This window comes from Dreissena polymorpha, chromosome 9 (assembly GCF_020536995.1).
Source record: "Dreissena polymorpha isolate Duluth1 chromosome 9, UMN_Dpol_1.0, whole genome shotgun sequence".
In the NCBI taxonomy this organism is placed as follows: domain Eukaryota; kingdom Metazoa; phylum Mollusca; class Bivalvia; order Myida; family Dreissenidae; genus Dreissena; species Dreissena polymorpha.
The window spans coordinates 39,955,259-39,974,614 of NC_068363.1; the positions used below are offsets into that span (position 1 = coordinate 39,955,259).

At 35.9% G+C, this 19,356-nt stretch overlaps 1 long non-coding RNA gene across 2 annotated transcripts; it reads right to left on the reverse strand.

Annotated features, from left to right (window-relative positions):
- Positions 1-1,445: 1,445 nt before the first annotated feature.
- Positions 1,446-18,966, reverse strand: LOC127845176 (uncharacterized). Of its 2 annotated transcripts, XR_008033093.1 has the most exons (5): positions 18,918-18,966; positions 6,447-6,592; positions 4,784-4,972; positions 3,670-3,745; positions 1,446-1,537 (listed from the first exon to the last, which is right to left on the reverse strand). It is a non-coding gene; the product is annotated as an uncharacterized LOC127845176 (long non-coding RNA). The 2 variants fall into 2 exon arrangements; XR_008033092.1 differs by lacking the exon at positions 18,918-18,966 and having other exon boundaries at positions 6,447-7,616.
- Positions 18,967-19,356: the final 390 nt, after the last annotated feature.

Consider the following 19,356-nt stretch of genomic DNA (forward strand, 5'->3'; position numbering starts at 1 on the left):
TTATAATATTTCCTATTTTGGTGCTAATAATATTGATATTTACATACTAAATTCGGGTAAAATAAATTCGGATATTGCTTGAAAACACAGTTCCAGATAATGAAGAGTTATATAAATACCGTCTTATGTTAAACTTGCGCAAGATATAAGTTACAATGAACGAAATTGTCTATCAAATGGGTGAAGTAGTTGTGTATGTTAACTGTAATGTGGAAATAATGAAGCAGCTTCATGATTTGTAATCAAAGCACCGAAAGGCTTAAAATATGTCGCCTTAAATGGTCATGTTTGGCTTTAATTAAAAGGTCACTAATTGGACAGAAACCGGGCAGATATTAACAAAACACATTTCACAATGTCAAGATTCAAGCATGTCAAAGTACTTCATCAATAACTCTTTATACAAGTATACAATTTATACTACTAAATGCTTACATTTGTTATCAATCACTGATTTTTTAACGATTTAAGGATCACATTGTCAAGACACAAATGAATGCCAATATTCTCCCTCTGTTCAGAAGTACAGCGTTATAGTTAGGCACACATATAGTCGTGTTACCCATTATTATAGTTCAGAGAAAAAGCCTGGTGTAGTACCCCAGAGGGGGTAATCACGTGACAAACAAGATGGCGACGTCCATGACGAGGCAGGTATTTTTCGTCTTTTAACACCCTTTATTACTTGTTTTATTTTTTTATTCCGCTCACTTTTCCAGCCATATTAGGAAGACAGTTAATCGTTTATATTTCATAGTAATATTCGCTCTACATCTTGACTTTACTCGGTGCGAAATTTCTTAGCGGGATGACATAATTAGGGCTGCGCTAGTAAAATTTGCGGGGAGTAAAGTCGAGATATAAAGCGAATTTAAATATGAAATAAACGCTAATCACTATTTTACTGATATGTCTGGAAAGTGAGCGTCATTTAAACAATAAACAGAAGTAATAAGGGTATAAAAAGGCAAAAAATAACTGTCTTGGCATGGACGTCACCATCTTGACTATCACGTGATTACCCCCTCTGGTACCCTCATCCTGTCAAAAATGGGCTCATAAATGTGATATAAGTTAAAACCTTTATTGAGTCACCATTACAATTTTAATAATTAACATGGAGCGAAATCCTTCAGACGAGATATCATGTTGAAACAAGACGTTCATAGCTCTCTGTTTGGCGTTGTTGGAACATCACTATTGTTTCATTATTCAATGCAATTAGAATTAGCAATATTCCTGTAATTCAATTTAATAAATAACGCGTTTTTTATTGTTAGTAAACTGTCAAATGATGTAAATGTCATATTTACTTCCATTTTAATGCCCAAATTTCTAAAGCTAATATACTGAAATTATACCGTGGCCATGAAATCAAACCGATACACTGGCTTTTGCATCTAAGGAAGTTTGATAAATTATATTTAACAACAATAATTAAAACATTTTTTTTAAATTTATTTATTTTGTTTAGCATACATATCATTGCAACATTAGCATGGCTTTTCTTTAATCGCTCCACCAGCCGCCAGAAACACTGAAAGAGACATTTAAAGTCAAGTAAATTATAGCACATGGAACTTATTTAAACAAACAATCAATCAACTGAAAAAATTCATTTAATCTCAACCAGTGTGATGATATTAAATTCAATTGAATTAATAAAATTCTATGCGATGGCTCCGTACATACAAAATTCCTCAATTACCATTAATTAAGAGGCCATAAATCTAAAGTTGATCCCAACAAAACTTGAAAGTGTACAGAATCATATTAAACATTCATTTTAAAGGGACTCCAGCAATTAATAACATATATTATACAATAAAAACGTGTCATGCTTATTCATATTTGTACAATTAACCAAATAAAACTAAAACATACAATTGTTAAAAAAATAATAAACAAAATGGTTGCTTCATGCGACATCCTCATCTTGATATAGTGGTCAATTGCGCCAATTTATTTTACAATCACATAATGCTTGACAAAGTTGTGGTCCAAACACAACTTTACTTTAACCATGTCTTTAGAGGCAACAAGGTTCACCCACTTCTTCGTGACTATTACCTAGCCATGTCATCAATGACAATTTGCATCAATATCCATAAGATTATAGATAGTCATATACCAGCTTAAATACATGGTAATCTCTATGTCGGTAAGAACTTTCTTTTAAAATACTAGTATTCTGTGACAAAACAAGAACTGACTCCAGAGGATGACACATGCACCCGCTGGGTTTTTGACATTTGGGATAGGGACCTTGGTCAAACACACGACAGACCAGCTGCACCTCTTAATGCAAAATCCATAAAGAGACCTGAGCCGCGCGTGTCACTTCGTCTTCTGTGCTACACATTTGTACCAAGTTATTTTAAAAGCAATCCATTGATAACAAAGATGTTGACCCAACAGGCCTTTAAATGCCGATGATGAAATATGATCTTGAAAGTCTAAGTGTGACCTTGACCTTTGACCTGGGGAACTGGGTCTTGCGCATGACACTTCCTCATATTGTGCTATACGTTTGTGCCACGTTATTTTAAAATCCATCCACTAATGACAAAAATATGGACAGGACACGCCTATCAATGCACTTAAAATAATACCTTAAAAGGTTAATTGCGACCTTGATTTTTGAGATAAGGATGGTCTTAAGCCCGACATTCCCTCTTACTGTGCTACATTTTTGTGCCAAGGTATTTTAAAATCCATCAACTAATGACAAACATATGGACTGGACACATCTTTAAATGCACAATCATGAAATATACCGGTAAGCTTGAAAGTCTAAGTGTGACCTTGACATTTTAGCTAGGGACCTAGGTCTTTCAAGCGTCACTTCCTCATACTGTGCTTTACATATGTGCCATGTCATTTTAAAATCCATTAATGACAAAGATATCGACCAAACAGGCCAATCAATGTAGAATCTTAAAATATGACCTTAAAAAGCTAAGTGTGACCTTGAACTTTGAGACAGGGACCAGGGTCTTGCACGTGACACTTCCTCTTACTGTGCTACACATTTGTGCCAGGTTATTTAAAAATCCATCCATAAGTTGTAAAGATATAAACGAGACACACAATTGTGGACAGACGTACTGAACAACATACGATTAAAACAAGAGCACCACATAACGGGTGCCAACGCTCGGCTGTGGGTGCAATTTTGAATAAATGAAAGTTTGTGAGAATTTTTTTTTAGACGTCACAGTGACCTTGACCTTTGACCTAGTGACCCAAAAATGGGTGTGGCGTGTAGAACTCATCAAGATGCATCTACATATGAAGTTTCAAAGTTGTAGGTGGAAGCACTTTGATGTTAGAGAAAAATGTCAAATGACCTTGACCTTTGACCTAGTGACCCAAAAATGGGTGTGGCGTGTAGAACTCATCAAGATGCATCTACATATGAAGTTTCAAAGTTGTAGGTGGAAGCACTTTGATGTTAGAGCAAAATGTCAAGGTTTTAGCACGACGCGGACGGCGGACGAAGAGCTTGCTATGACAATACCTCGGGTTTTCTCCAAAAACAGCCGAGATAAAAATAATGTGCCAGCCTTTAGGCATAAAAATTCATCTCTTTTCTTAATGCATGTCATACACAATATTTCTCCTATATAAAAGTACAACCATGCCACTCCTTTTATCACAAGCCAATACCTGTAGGGTGTTGTACACCAGGACTTGATCTTGTGTAGTTTATCAGCACCTGGACCTTCTAGTGTCTGGTCAGTTACTGTAAATTAATTAATGTATAAATATTATAATTTAACAATACTAAGTATTCATTCGTAAAATGAACCCTTATATGTATATATGGGAAAGGGGTCATTTCATAATGACAATTCTTGTGTGCAGTGGAACAATAAAGTCCTAGTAAAACCTTCTTGAATAAAATGTGCACGAGAAAACCTGTATGAGCATGTGCACTTTAGTTAATGTCTTTAAATGGCACTATTTTCAGAAAAGAAATCCTACCAGGACCATGTTGTGAATTTTTTTTTTTTTTTTTTTAAGAGTCCATCAATAAAGGATTGCTTTTTATAAAATGTATAGCCATTACACGTAAAATTAGGAAATTTATGGTATTTATAAAATGTATTCCTACATATAAAAGGAGGGTGGACATCATTATTTGTCCTGTTTGTGCAGCAATTGCAATTTAATCACAAAGTAGCCTCATATCACAGAAAAAAAAATGTTTGTGAAACATGCATGCCACCCTAAATGCATATTTACAGTACAATAGTACGTTCATATGCTACCATACAATAAAAGATCCTGAATAGAAATTTCTTGGCAAAAAACATGAAAATACAATTATCATATTATGTGTTCCCAGGACAGATGAGAAATTACTTCATGAAATAGAAAGGTTAGAATGTGAGCTTGACCTTGTGTTCTGTTAGTTACAGGAAACTTAGGTTGAGAGTGTCAAGAGGTACTTAAGTATATCTCTCAGACACTATTTTCATACAACAAAACCATATAAAGATGTGACCTTGACCTTTGGAGTATCAACACCAAAATGGATAGAAGTCTTCGTCTTGGCATGAAGAACTGAAAAAATCACTTGAACAAGGTTGCTAATAAAGAAAATTGATAATATGGCCTAGTGACATGGACCTTCAAGATATTAACGCCAAAATCAATAGCTGTCTTCCTCTAGCGGTAAGCAACAACTATTCCAAATATGAGGAAGAGTCACAGACAGAACTTAAGATATCCCTTCAACAAGGCTGTCACATAAAGGAAGTATGTATGTGACCTTTACCTTAGAGGAATAAACGCCAAATTCAATAGGGGTCTTCCTCTAGTGGTGAGCAGCATGTCATGTGATTGATGACAATTGTTCAGGGTTATATCCGAAATTTAAGTTCAGTGTTGTTTCTCTCATCGGTTTAGAGGGTTGATGTCACATTTGCTTCAAATTCTGCACTTAGATCCCAAGACGTCCCTAAACCTGTAATGCAGGAACGTTGACTCGCATGAGCAGCAATACTTAAGGTAAAGTAGTAGTTATAACAATCTAGGTGTCCAACTACATGTAGCAACAATCTCCTTGTATAGATATAGTACAATTAAATAATCTTCAAAACATAATCATACAATTGTTTTTTTACCGGTATTTGAAATGTAAAACATCAAACTTTATTATATTTCTCTGTCTAAATTGTTAATCATATTTATACACATCAAGACATGATATATAGTCTCAGTATAGCCCCCAGGGATTGTTCTTGAAGTATGGGTATATATGTGTCTTGTTCTGAGAAAACTGGGCTTAATGCATGTGCGTAATGTGTTGTCCCAGATTAGCCTGTGCAATCCTCAAAGGCTAATCAGGGACAAAACTTTCCGCTTTTATGACATTTTTCGTTTAAATGAAGTCTCTTTTTAGCAAAAATCCAATATAAGTGGAAAGTGTCGTCCCTGATAAGCCTGTGCGGACTGCACAGGCTAATCTTGGACGACACTTTACGCACATGCATTATGCCCAATTTTCTCAGAACACGACTCATATGTATAAAAGTTTTAAAGTTTTCTTCTTTCCGACTGTATGCATTTTCGTTGAGAAGAATTAAGAAAAGCTTCTAAGACATGGCAGAAAACATATGCAAAGATGAAAAACTATGGTTCTATATATATAAATTCTCCCAATGGTTACATTAGTAGGATAATACAATTGCCATCTGCAGATGGCAAGCTCCACTTTTCTCAGAGTTAAATAGTCTAGTTGAAGCCTTTAGTATCTAAGTAGCATGCTCCATATAAATCAGTGTCCACAGAGAAACTCAACATTCCATGTTGAAACAGGGGCTGACCTATAGCAAAACTGAATGCCTTGTGAAATTGCACTAATTTAAAACAATTTTTTTTATAAAGTTTTTTAAAATGGCCAAAACGCAAAAAGGTTATTAAAGCATGACAAACATTTCTAAGGCATGAAAGGGTTTTAACATTAAATTTCGGGTTATGTGACAGTGACCCTAAATTAAAATATAAATATAAATGGTGACACCCCTGGTGGAAGCCGGATCAGTATCAATTCATTTGCCCATTTGAAGTCTTAGTGCAAAAAATAGGTCAATGTCAAGATCAAACTGAAGTTGAGTGAAGTGGGTCTTTGAAACGGTTTAAAGATAAAATCCATGCAACTGTGAAAGCTTTGTAGCAAGCAGTATTGGTGTCATATGAAATGCACCATTTTGGTATACCAAGAATTTGATAATTCTTAATTAAAGTGCAAAAGTAGGTCATTTTAAAGATCCAAATATGGTCAGTTGATTTAGGAGTGTTGAAAGTGTTCATAGATACAGGGCATTTTCACCTAATAAAACAGCGGCTGATTGCAGGCTACTTCACAATTTCACAAACAATAATTTCAACTCCAGAAACAAACCCATGAACCAGTTTTCACAATGTGGAATACTTACAAGTCTTCATTGCAGAAAAGAACAAGTCGGCATTCACTGGGTGCCAGGGGGGGGGTCCTGCCCTGCCATGGGAGTAATTGAGTGTCCCTGGGTATGCCGCAAATTGCACCTCCAATATTGTTTAATCCATCCTTAGGCAGTCCTACCTGCATAAAGATAATTACGAGTTTTAAATTTTGTGTTAAGATAGTTAACTATCAAATGATTATACATAAAATGCACTCTTGGCAGAACATTGGCAGCAGTATGAGAGAAAGAATATGGACTGTTGCGGGGCAAAACCAACATGTGGGCAAACATTGTTTAAAGTTTATTATGTGCTCTTGAATTTTTAAATGGTGAAAAATAGAGTTAGGTTTAAGGAAACGCAAACTTTCAAAATAAGTTTATGAGGTCCTTCTACATCTGAGGTAAAGAAAGATCAAGAGCAAAATAGGAGGGTGCTGTTTTTATGTTGCCGCCTTTAAGAAGTCATAACTTCATAAATTGTGCAGTGAATGAACTGGGTCTTATTAAATGACAAAATGGTTTTCCTTTTTGGAAATGCACAGAACATGCAATGTTTTTAAACAAGAGTGCCTGAAAGGCCCAAAGTTGCTCACCTGAAATAACAAGATATAATTGGGACAAATCTTCTGACCAAGTTTCATGAAGATCAGAAAATAAATGTGGCCTCTAGAGTGTTATCAAGGTTTTACTATAGCCATATTAGGAAAAATGCCCCGCCCCCTGGCAGCCATGTTTTTCAACCAACCAGCATCATTTTTGTAATTCTTCTAAGATATTATCGGGATGAATCTTCTGACCAAATTCAGACTTCTGAATATATAAAATGTGGCCTCTAGAGTGTAAACAAGATTTTACTATAGCCATATAAGGAAAAATGCCCCGCCCCTTGGCAGCCCTGTTTTTCAAGCAAATGTAACCATTTTCGAACTCATCCAAGATATTATTGAGACCAATTTTCTGACCAAATGTCATGAAGATTGGAAATCAATGTGGCCTCTAGAGTGTTAACAAGGCAAATGCTGACGCCGCACAACGGACGAGGCACTACAGACAAAAGGCGATCACAAAAGCTCACCATGAGCACATTGTGCTCAGGTGAGCTAAAAAAAAAGCTTAATCGTGACCTACACCCTAACTACCTGTAGCCGATAGAGTACTCAAACAGTGTCAATAACTGAGAAGTGAATGAACCAAACACAGCTCTCGTTGGATAACCTTACAATTGGACAATTTTTCTGCCTTGGGCTTGGCCTTAAATTATGTACATACTCGTATTTACTTCAAATCATCATTTCTCAAATAGTTGCAGTTCTGGTGCTTAACATGAAACTATTGTGTAATTAAATCAATAAAATTATTATTCTCTCGTATTTCTGTTTAATTTTCCCCCGCTATAGGCGGAGGGATATTGTTTTGGCATTGTCCGTCCGTCCATCCTTCCATCTTTTGGTCCGTTCGTCTTTCCATCTGTCCGTCACTTTTGTGTCTGGAGCCATATCTTGGAAGTGCTTTGGCAGATTTCCTTGAAACTTGGTATGAGTATATATATGGATAAGAGGATGATACACGCTAAATGGCAATGTACAACATCTGTTAATAACAGAGTTATGGTCCTTTGTATCTTAAAAAAATGCTTTTGTAGTGTCAAATAAAACACTTTTGTGTCCTTAAGCATATTGGCTGTGGATATCAATTCAACGAATTTGCTTGTTTGAACAGGAATGCTATGAAGTCAATGTTTATTTACACATCTTTGTACGATGGTCAATTGTGGACCAAGTCTGAGGTACGGTATCCCTGCAAACCGGGTAAAACTGGTTTAAACCGGCAGTGCATACATGACCCTTTGACAGTTCCAAGGCGGTGACCCAAGCTTCTAAAAACATTGAGTTTTCAATGTTTTCTTGTTTTGTGTCTTTTCTTATATCTAATTAGTACATGTATATTGCTGGACCAAGGTTGGGATCTCTCAAATCTGTTTAACCTCCCAGTGCTTTATATTGACCTTTCCAAGGTCAGACCGTGTTCCCAGACAGTGATTTTTTTTGCTCAAAATTACCACTGATATTCCCATGACCTAGTTTTTTTATCTGGCATGGCCCATGTTCGAACATGGCCATAAGATCATCTAGATACAACTTCTGAGCAAGTTTGGTGAAGCTCGGATGGAAACTACTTGAATTAGAGAGCGGACTCCATGCTAAATGTTTAAAACACACTAAGTGACCCCGTGACCTTGTTTTTGACCCGGCATGACCCATATTCGAACTTGACCTAGACATCATCTTGATACAACATCTGACCAAGTTTGGTGAACATCGGATGAAAACAACTTGAATTAGAGAGCGGACACTAATAACGGACGGATCGACAGACAGACAGACCGACCAACCGACAAGCTCACTCCTATATACCCCCCTAAACTTTGTTTTTGGGGGTATAATAAATGCAAAAAAATCACTGCCAGATTTAGTCACATTTTGTGTTTTATGTTTTAATGTTCTGTTTTTTATTTTTCTGTTAGGCAAATGGTCATTTGCCTTAAATAAGGGATTTTTTGTTGATAATAAGGTGTTCTCTCCTGATAATGTTTTGGGAGTTTCTTAATTTTATATCAGTGAATTTTCCCCCAATTTTTTACAGCCGAACACAGGTTGTTTCCCCTAGCAAACTACAAGTTTCCGAAAACGGATTTCTCTCCTAGCATTTAGATGTTTTCATTAAATTCATTCCAAATACCTACTTTTTTATAATAACACGCTTTATTCAATCAGCTTTTGGATGCGAATATATGATGGTTCACCATATAAATGAAATTCATATTGATCTATACCTTATTAATATCTTTTCTGTTGATTATCAGCTCAAATTTTTCCTTTTGAGAGCCACAGGTTGTTTTGAAAATAAAACAAGAACTTCACAGTTGCAGACATATTCCCCGCCAACAGGGCCTTGGCATCGAATAATTTGATTCAGGTCAAAACAACCCAATACAGGTCATTACAATTCAGTGCAAGTCATTATAAAAAGTGTTGGAATCGGATCTAAAACTCATATTTCAGAACTCCAGATAAGGGTCGTATTTTCGTAATTACGAATTATTTTCAAGTCCGTTACGTATTTTTTTTTAAATCTTGTCATACCATTAAGAATTACAAAATCAAGTTACGAATATTATTTTTACATCGGTTCGTATCGATTTTTATTGAGTTCTTTTTGCGTAATAAAGATCTTTTCGGTGCTTATATTGAATGGTTATCGGGTTTGTTTTGCAAAGCTATTTTTTCCAATAAAAGCGGCGTGTACAGTCTATCTGTCAAAAAACAATGGCGGCGCCCAGAGAGCGTCCTAAAAAACTGCAAAGCGTGCAAAAACACGCTTTTAACATATTGTTTGCAAAGTTAGCTGAAGTTGAATGTTAAGAAAGACATTATAGAAAAGATCTTAAACGATGCTGTATGTTCAGTTGCCGACACAGTCGGAAAAGCTATTTAAAAAAACGCGACAAGACGGGTGATAACTTAAACAAACAAGAGGGCCTGAAAGGCCCAAAGTCGCTCACCTGAGATTACAAGATATTATTGGGACAAATCTCCTGACCAACTTTCATGAAGATCAGAAAATAAATGTGGCCTCTAGAGAGTTAACAAGATTTTACTACAGCCATATATAGCCATAAGGAAAAATGCCCCACCCCTTGGCATCCATGTTTTTCAAGCAAACGTTACCATTTTCGAACTCATCCAAGATATCATTGAAACCAATCTTCTGACCAAATTTCATGAAGATTGGACAATAAATGTGGCCTCTAGAGTTTTAACAAGGCTTTACTTTTGCCATTTAAGGAAAAATGCCCCGCCCCTTGGCGGCCATGTTTTTCAACCAACCGGCATCATTTTCGAACTCGTCCAAGATATTATTGGGATGAATCTTCTGACCAAGTTTCATGAAGATCGGACAATAAATGTGGCCTCTAGAGAGTTAACAAGATTTTACTTTAGCCATATATAGCCATATAAGGAAAAATGCCCCGCCCCTTGGCAGCCATGTTTTTCAAGCAAACATTACCATTTTCGAACTCATCGAAGATATCATTGGGCCAATCTACTGACCAAATTTCATGAAGATTGGACAATAAATGTGGCCTCTAAAGAGTTAACAAGGCAGATGTTGACGCCTCACAACGCACAAAAAGCGATCACAAAAGCTCACCATGAGCACATTGTGCTCAGGTGAGCTAAAAATTGTACAATGTATAGACATTCGCCCTTTGTGACCTTGACCTTGGAGGTAGGGACCTGGCTTTATATCGCGACACATCTTCTAATGATGGGAACAATTTGTACCAAGTTTAATTAAATTTGCTTAAACAAGAGGGCCTGAAAGGCCCAAAGTCGCTCACCTGAGATTCAAAGGAACTGACCTGTTCTGTGCAGCCCAAGATGTCATTAGAACAAAATGTTCTTACCATCTTTCATGACTAGTGAACACCCTGGCTGCCTCGTTTTTCAACAGACCAGAACCATTTTAATACACATCCAAGATATCATTTAAACAAATATACGGACAAAATTTCATGAAGATTCATAAGTCCATATAAGGAAAAATGCCCCGCCCACTGGTGGCCATGTTTTTCAAGCAACTGGAACCATTTTCGAACTTGTCCAAAATATCATTTGGACAAAACTTCTGACAAATTTTTATGATGATCGTACAATAAATATGGCTTCTAGAGTGTTAACTATGTTTAACTATAGCTATATAAGGAAAAATGCCACGCCCCCTTGGCGGCCATGTTTTTCCACCAACCGGAACCATTTTCAAACTCATCCAAGATATCATTGGGACAAATCATTTGACCAAGTTTCATGATGATCGGACAATAAATGTGGCCTCTAGAGTGTTAACAAGGTTTTTCTAAAGCATGATATATAGCCATATTAGGAAAAATGCCCCGCCCCCTTGTGGCCATATTTTTTAAGCAACCGAAACCATTTTCGAACTCATCCAAGATATCATTAGGACAAATCTTCTGAACAAGTTTCATGAAGATCGGAAAATAAATGTGGCCTCTAGAGTGTTAACAAGGATTTACTATAGCCATATAAGGACAACTTCCCCGCCCCCCTTGCGGCCATGTTTTTCAACCAATCGGCATCATTTTTGAACTCGTCCAAGATATTATTGGGATGAATCTTCTGACCAAGTTTCATGAAGATCGGACAATAAATGTGGCCTTTAGAGTGTTAACAAGATTTTACTAAAGCCATATAAGGAAAAATGTCCCGCCCCTTGGCAACCATGTTTTTCAAGCCAGCTTAACGATTTTTTAACTTATTCAAGATATCATTGCGACCAATCTTCTGACCAAATTTCATTAAGATTGGACAATAAATGTGGCTTCTATAGTGTTTACAAGGTTTTACTATAGCCATATATGGCCATTTAAGGAAAAATGCCCCGCCCCTTGGCAGCCTGCCACGTTTTTCAGGCAAACGTAAGTTAACCATTTTCAAACTCATCCAAGATATCATACAGACCAATCTTCTGACCAAATTTCATGAAGATTGGACAATAAATGTGGCCTCTAGAGTGTTAACAAGGTTTTACCATAGCCATATAAGGAAAACTGCCCCGCCCCCTGGCGGCCATGTTTTTTCACCGATCTGGACCATTTTCGAACTCGTCCGAGATATCAATGAAACCAATGTTTTGATCAAGTTTCATGATGATTGGGCAAAAATTGTGACTTCTAGAGTGTTCATAAGGTTTCTCTATAGCCATATAAGAAATACTGCGTAACTGCCCTGCCCCCTGGCAGCCATGTTTTTCAACGGACCGGAACCATTTTTGAACTCATTCAACATATCATTTAGACAAACATTTTGACAAAGTTACATGAAGATTGGGCATCAAATGTGACTTCTACAGTGTTCACAAGGTTTTTCTTTTTTTTTTACCTAGTGACCTAGTTTTTGACCCAGCAAGACCCAGTTTCGAACTCAGTCGAGGTATCAATGGGACAAATGTTCTGACCAAATTTCATGAAGATCAGACAATAAATGTGGCCTCTAGAGTGTTCACAAGGCAAAATGTTGATGATGGACGACGCACAACGGACAAAAGCTAAAAATAACAAAATTATGCTCTTGACATAAATAAGTGTAGAACATTATGGACATTTGACATATAAGTGTGACCTTTACCTTGGAGGCAGGAAACCCTTTAAGCAAGACACATTGAATAATGGTGCCGAACGTTTGTGCCAAGTTAAATGAAATTCACCTAATAAATGACAACATCATGTTCTGGACACGAACTGGATGGAAACATTGTACCATATAAAGACGCTTTACCTAAGTGTGACCTTCACCTTGGAGGTAGTGTCTGGTTGTTTAGCGCGATACACCATCTAACAATGGGGAACATTCGCAGCAAGTTTAATGAAATTGGCTTAATATTAATAAATGAAGTTATTTTCTATGGACATGAACTGGATGGAAACATTTGACCGCATAGACATTTGACCTATAATTGTAACCTTGACCTTGGATGTGGCCAGGGACCTGGTAATTTAGGGTGACACATAATCTAATGATGGGGAACATTTGTAGCAAGTTTAATAAAACTGGCTTTATTAATGATGAAGTTATGCTCCGGACACAATTGGAACGGACGGATGGCTGCGATTCACATATCCTTGTTGGCGGGGGATATAAAAAGCAGTGTATTATGGGACTGCATGGGTTTTTCACCAAAATTTGTGAAGATGCCCTAGCCTGGTCATTTTGTGAAAAGGCTGCGGGTCATTTAATCGAAAATGTGAAATTTTATAAACAATATAAACACAGTTGTGAAATAGTTTCTCACAGCTATTGACACTCCGTAAGCACCCATACAAGCTCAGAGCATTCAAAAAGAACTAGTAATGTAGCCAGATAGGGAACGACTCGCCCCATATAAACTCGACCCTTATTTTATAAGGATTCGCCCCACATATATAACTACTAGCCCCAGCATAACTTATATGGTAGGATTTTTTGTGATTTGTTAATAGCCTAGTTTCTTTGATTAAATTGGTTTGTGTTTATGCTTTATTTTGATTTTATTGTGTTTACAGTAGAGTAGGTAAAAACGTAACAATAAAATAGTGGGTGAGGTATGGAAAAATATCTAAAGATTTGGCAAATTAGAAGTTTGATGAAATTTGTTAAAATGCTTTTCTTAAAAAACAAAGGACGAAAGGCTAGAGGACGAAACATGAAACAAGAGAAACGATTTACAGACGTTTCGCGCCCAAGTCTTTTCGCACCCTAGTTATTTCGCCCCCAAGACGTTTCCGCCCTGGTCGTTTCGCACCTGGTCGTTTCGCCCCCATACTAGCGGAACAATAGTTGTTGAGTAGTTTAATTGATGACAATTATATAATTTTATTAAGAGGATATTTATCACGTCAATGACTAAACTTATAGTCTAGACTCTAGAGTAGTAACAAAAAACTAAAAAGAGATATTTTTTCTGACCTTTTTATTCATTTGACATACAATAACGTAGAATAACAGTGTAAAACAACGTGATGAACACATACGATATTTCAGTAGTTTAGTTACATAAAACGACAATGAAAGCATTCTTTATTTATATATTTTATGAACCACATAAACACAACAGCGTATAAGCAACACAAAGAAAAGTCCGTAGAGTCTATTTGTTTTTTTATTTGGCATAAAATAACGTAGAATTACAGTGTTGTAAAACATCGCGATGAACACATACGATAATTCAGTAGTTTAGTTACATAAAACGATTTAGAAAAGGAGATGGGCAATTCTTCACAATGAAATTAGATTACATCCATTAAAGTCATGCAAGTGAGTTCAGTATATGAACATGTAATCATGTAACTTCGAAACACAATGAGCAGTCACTATGACCAATTTGATTGTGTTAGTCACTGAGAGATATAGTTTTGTTCTCTACATGAAGATAAAATTTCATATTAACACAATTAAGCTTCAAAAGTATTTCTTAAAAAAAAGGCTTGTATTACTCTACAGCTAACTTAAAATTTTAATGTTATATGTTTTTAAGTAACATTAATGATTAATTTCTTGCTCCTGTGTCTGCCTTGAAAAGAAAACAAGACTTTAAACAGCATCTGAATTAATGTGACAATATGAATTAAAAATGCATATTTTTCAAGTATTATTTATGTTATAATTACATGTTTTAATATATATTTCATGTTTTTTTTTCTGACATTTTAATGCAACTTGTGTCACTTAATTAACATTTTTTAGTAGTTTAGTTACATAAAACGACAATGAAAGCATTCTTTATTTATATAGTTTATGAAGTACATAAACATGACAACACGAAGAAATGTCCGTAGGGTCTATTTGAACACATTCGATATTTCAGTAGTTTTCTGCAGGCACGCAGGTAGGTGAGTTCGACAGCGTACATCACTCCATGTCTGGCGGTCCGTCAATATCGCCGTCATCGTCCCCGTTTCCAGTTGTGTCGTCCATTGTGTTTCCGGTAATGTGATCACCGTCAATAGCGCCGTCATCGTCCACGTTTCCATTCCCTTCTGCCCGCGTACTGTCCAAGTCCTCGTCGGTGACGTTGTCATGAATGTCGCTTATGTCGAATCCCATTTCCCAATTTGCAGCAAAGTCATCGACATCAATATCGGCCTCTGATCTATGTGTCTGTTCTTTTTTAGAACAAGGACTGCAGACGAAGTCAAGCTCGCATCCTGACGTCACAGCGGCTTTGTATTCCTCAAGAGAAATACCTGTGAAACGAAGGAATTATTGTTTAATTACTGCATAGCGTCTCTTAAAATAAATACATCTAAAACAAAGGCCTCGATCTAAGAAAAAAGTAATCGCCATACAAATTACAACTTCTACCTTTACGGAGAATTATTAGAAATAGTGACATCCTTAAAATACTTAGGTATAACAGCCCAAACACTAGCAGAACGCGAAAATAGAGCTCTACATAGACTTTTCACTATTATAAATTAATACGAAAAAATACATACAAAACTACTGCCATGTAATTTAATGTTTGTATAAGTAAATAATTCTTCAATTTTCTCGTATTACATTTTAAGATATAATTTTATAGATTAAGTACTGATGAATTACTGTCTTTTTGTCAACTACAGTCCAACCTGCCCTAGCGACCGCCTGTTAATAGCGACCAACAGTCAATAACGACCACACCGATTTCCTCCCGAACGATTTCACTATATATTGCACCTGCGAATAAAGCCCACCTGTGAACAAAGACCAACGACCACCCTTTTACATTCCCAAATCTCCATTTTGATAGCTTACAACGACCACTGCAATCATAAAAATCAGCGATTTCGCACCTTTCAAAAAACAAAATGACCGCAAGGACGCTGCGTAGTCACGTGATACACATCTTACTAGTGGACTCGTCGGTCGCTATGGAGATTTTGGCAAGTGACAGTTTATTGCACTCGATAGCAGTTGTTTGTTTATTTAACATGCATTGCTAATTGATAGTCGTCTGCTTCTTTTATGCATTTGACAGTTTGTCAAAAGTGTAAAAATTTGCCTTTGTATTTAAGTGACTCGCGATAAATGTACTAATTGCCGAAAATATCAAAGACAAAATTGGGGCTTTCATAAACTCATTAAGGAAATTAACGGTTTCAAATCATTTACGATGCCTATTAAAGACAAACATTTGGATAGTCATTCTCTTCTTAAATTTCTCCGTAATAAGACGTTCATAGATTATAGAAAAGTTAATTGTCAGTTCAAGTTAACCATCATGGCTTCCAAGCGTGAGTTCTTGACGTTGCAAGAACGCGTTAAGGTCATTAGTTTGTTAGATAAAGGACACAGTTGTAGACGAGTGGCTAGTGATCTTGGTGTAGGAAAAACTCAAATTCAGAGCATTTTAAAGCGCAAACATGAGATTATGGACGAATTCGAAGAGAACGTAAACTGTGAAAGTAAACGCCTTAAGCGTGAGTCGGAATTCGCGTCAGTGAATGACTTAGTGCATAAGTGGTTTGTTGACGATGTTTTCAGTCTTATATAAATATCAGATGTCATTTATTGTCCATTATTGTCAACTTTACTGGTTGTGTAGTAGTGATTCATGTATTTCATGTATAAATGTTTGCTATGTTATGTGAATTTTGTACTTTGTAGAATTACATGTGCATGTGCGTATACATGTATGTCAATAGTTATTTATACAGTGTATGATAAATTAAATAAATAATAAAAACATAAGGGAATAGAAACACAACTTGTAATAAATATACAAATGTAAAACAAAACTGTGTTTTCAATCCTTTATTTCATTATACATGCATAAGTATTCAAACATTTAAACAATAGAGCACATACATAGATAAGGTACCTGTTAAAAAACTACTAGCATATTTTGCAAAGTTTTGATCGACCCTGCGAATAAAGACCACCTGTGAACAAAGACCACAACGATCAAATCCCTTGAGTGGTCTTTATTGACAGGTTGGACTGTACATACAAAACAACTTAGACTATAGCAATGTTATTTAATTAATTACATATAATATATCGATGGATTATATAATAACTTTTTTATAATAAGTAAATGTATATCGTTTTATTTGTAAATCAAGTACATAGATGAACAAGTTGAATTATCATTTCATAATAAATAAATAATAATAATAACCCTAAAAAAACGACATTTTTAAAATCATTTTTACTGTGAAGCGAATACACGACGATCTTTGTCTGATAGTTAAAATAATATTACGCAACAACATCGGATTAGTGGCAATGTTAAGATAAGCTGTCCGCATTGAATGGCATGTTTATAACACCTGTTCATACTGTTTATCAAATATCCATTTAGGGAGCACTTTAAAAGAAAACTGATTTGTTTATTTATTGACAATCGAAGGCGGGTGTCAGTAATTGATTGTTGCCTAAGCACCACTTTGTGCGAAGGCTGTCAAGTTAATCAATGGAACTTATCGCAATTAAGATGTTTAATTATGTCTTACGACTTAAACATAGAGTTTCAAGGTTTATTTCTCGTCCATGACATGTACAATATAATAATACATAAAATAACACAATTTACAAACATGCATGGCCAATCTTACAGATTTGCCCCTGTTAACCTTATGTTAAACACCTGTTATAAAATATTGAAGTTGATACAACACTGGTGCTTGTAAAACTGGGTACTAATGCGCATAGTGAAAAATGGTGTAAAAGAGCGACGACCTAAGTGAACTGGTTAACAGTGGCTTTCTGTATTTTTCCTATATAATAGATTATATACACAAAATATATTCAATATACCATCAACTTATGACTAGAATTTCTTACTATACACAAATTCATTATATAACAGAGATAATAAATATACTATCGCTGCTATTTAGATAAAATAAGCAACACTACATAGCACACAATAATAAATTACAGCAAAGCACATTTATAAACTGAATGAGTCGTAATTATTTACATTACAATATATAGCAGCACTGTTATTCTTTTAATACAGATCTCCAAATGTTTTCACATTTCGTTTTCTACAAATGGTAAGCGCTATAGCTACCATAACTAACACCTGTTTTATCACAATTACATAATGAGGGAATGAAATGCATTGTTAATTTAAGACTCATGCTATTTAAATTTACGGTCAATTGCCTCATATATATATATCTATATCTATATAACCCGCTTATAAAAGATACTCATATCAAATTGATTGGATTGTGATTATCAAGTCAATTAAAAATATATCTGCATTCATTTTACATTAATATATATACTTATGGTGGCTAATTGCTTTTATCACCTACCCTTTGTCGGATAAATGCGTGATATACTTACATTATTGAATATAATGGTCACCAATTTAACTACTCAACACCTAGTGTTCCACTAATATACTTACATTATTGATTCAGGGTACTTTCTTTGATGATTATATAATGGTCACCAATTAAACTACTCAACACCTAGTCCCTGGTCGTTTCGCACCTAATATGGGGGCGAAACGACCAGGTGCGAAACGACCAGGGCGGAAACGTCTTGGGGGCGAAACATCCGAGGACCAGAGAAACAGTGACAAATGAATATATCGATACGATACTCTGGTAAAGAAATCCCGGTCTTAAAGTACAATCGTTGCTAACCATACTAGGGTACACCAGCATTTTTCATTTCAGTTTGGTTTGAGTAAAAAGTATTGTGTAGATCGACCTAGCGAAAGTAGGTCAGTCGAAAATAATAACGCTTTAAATCCAAAATAGACGTCTATAGCACAATCAGATTCCCTGAAACAATATTTCAGTGAAAGCAATCGTTATTGTCTTCAGTCGCTAAATAGTCTACTAATAAACATGCAGATACGCCAACACTTAATCGTGATGATATAGAAATTTAGAACGTAGCCTACCGTCGGTAGGCCTACTGCAACAGAGCTGGATGCCTCCATCTTTGTTGCCGTAAAGAGTGCTTTTGATTGATTGGTCGAAATAATTCAGGCCAACCGTGATCTTTTATTAGTGTTGGCAGTAGCTAATAAATTTTACCGCGGTAGGAAAGGCATCTTTTATTATTAGTAGTAGTAGTCTAAAAAGTCTAATAAGTTTCTACTAGTAGTAGCTAATAAAACAGGATCGGGTGGGTGGAAAAATCGCATTCGCGGTTTTGGTTTGGCAAATGGTATGTATTTGCTCAAACAGGCAATGCATCTGAACGGTCAAGGTTTTGACGGTGACATTGCCACAAAGGCACCGGAACAGCCTGATTCAACCGAGCATACACTGCAATACAGGGGAGAGAATATTGGTTCTGATGATTCGATGCACACCGTTCAAGTCAGATCTAACGAC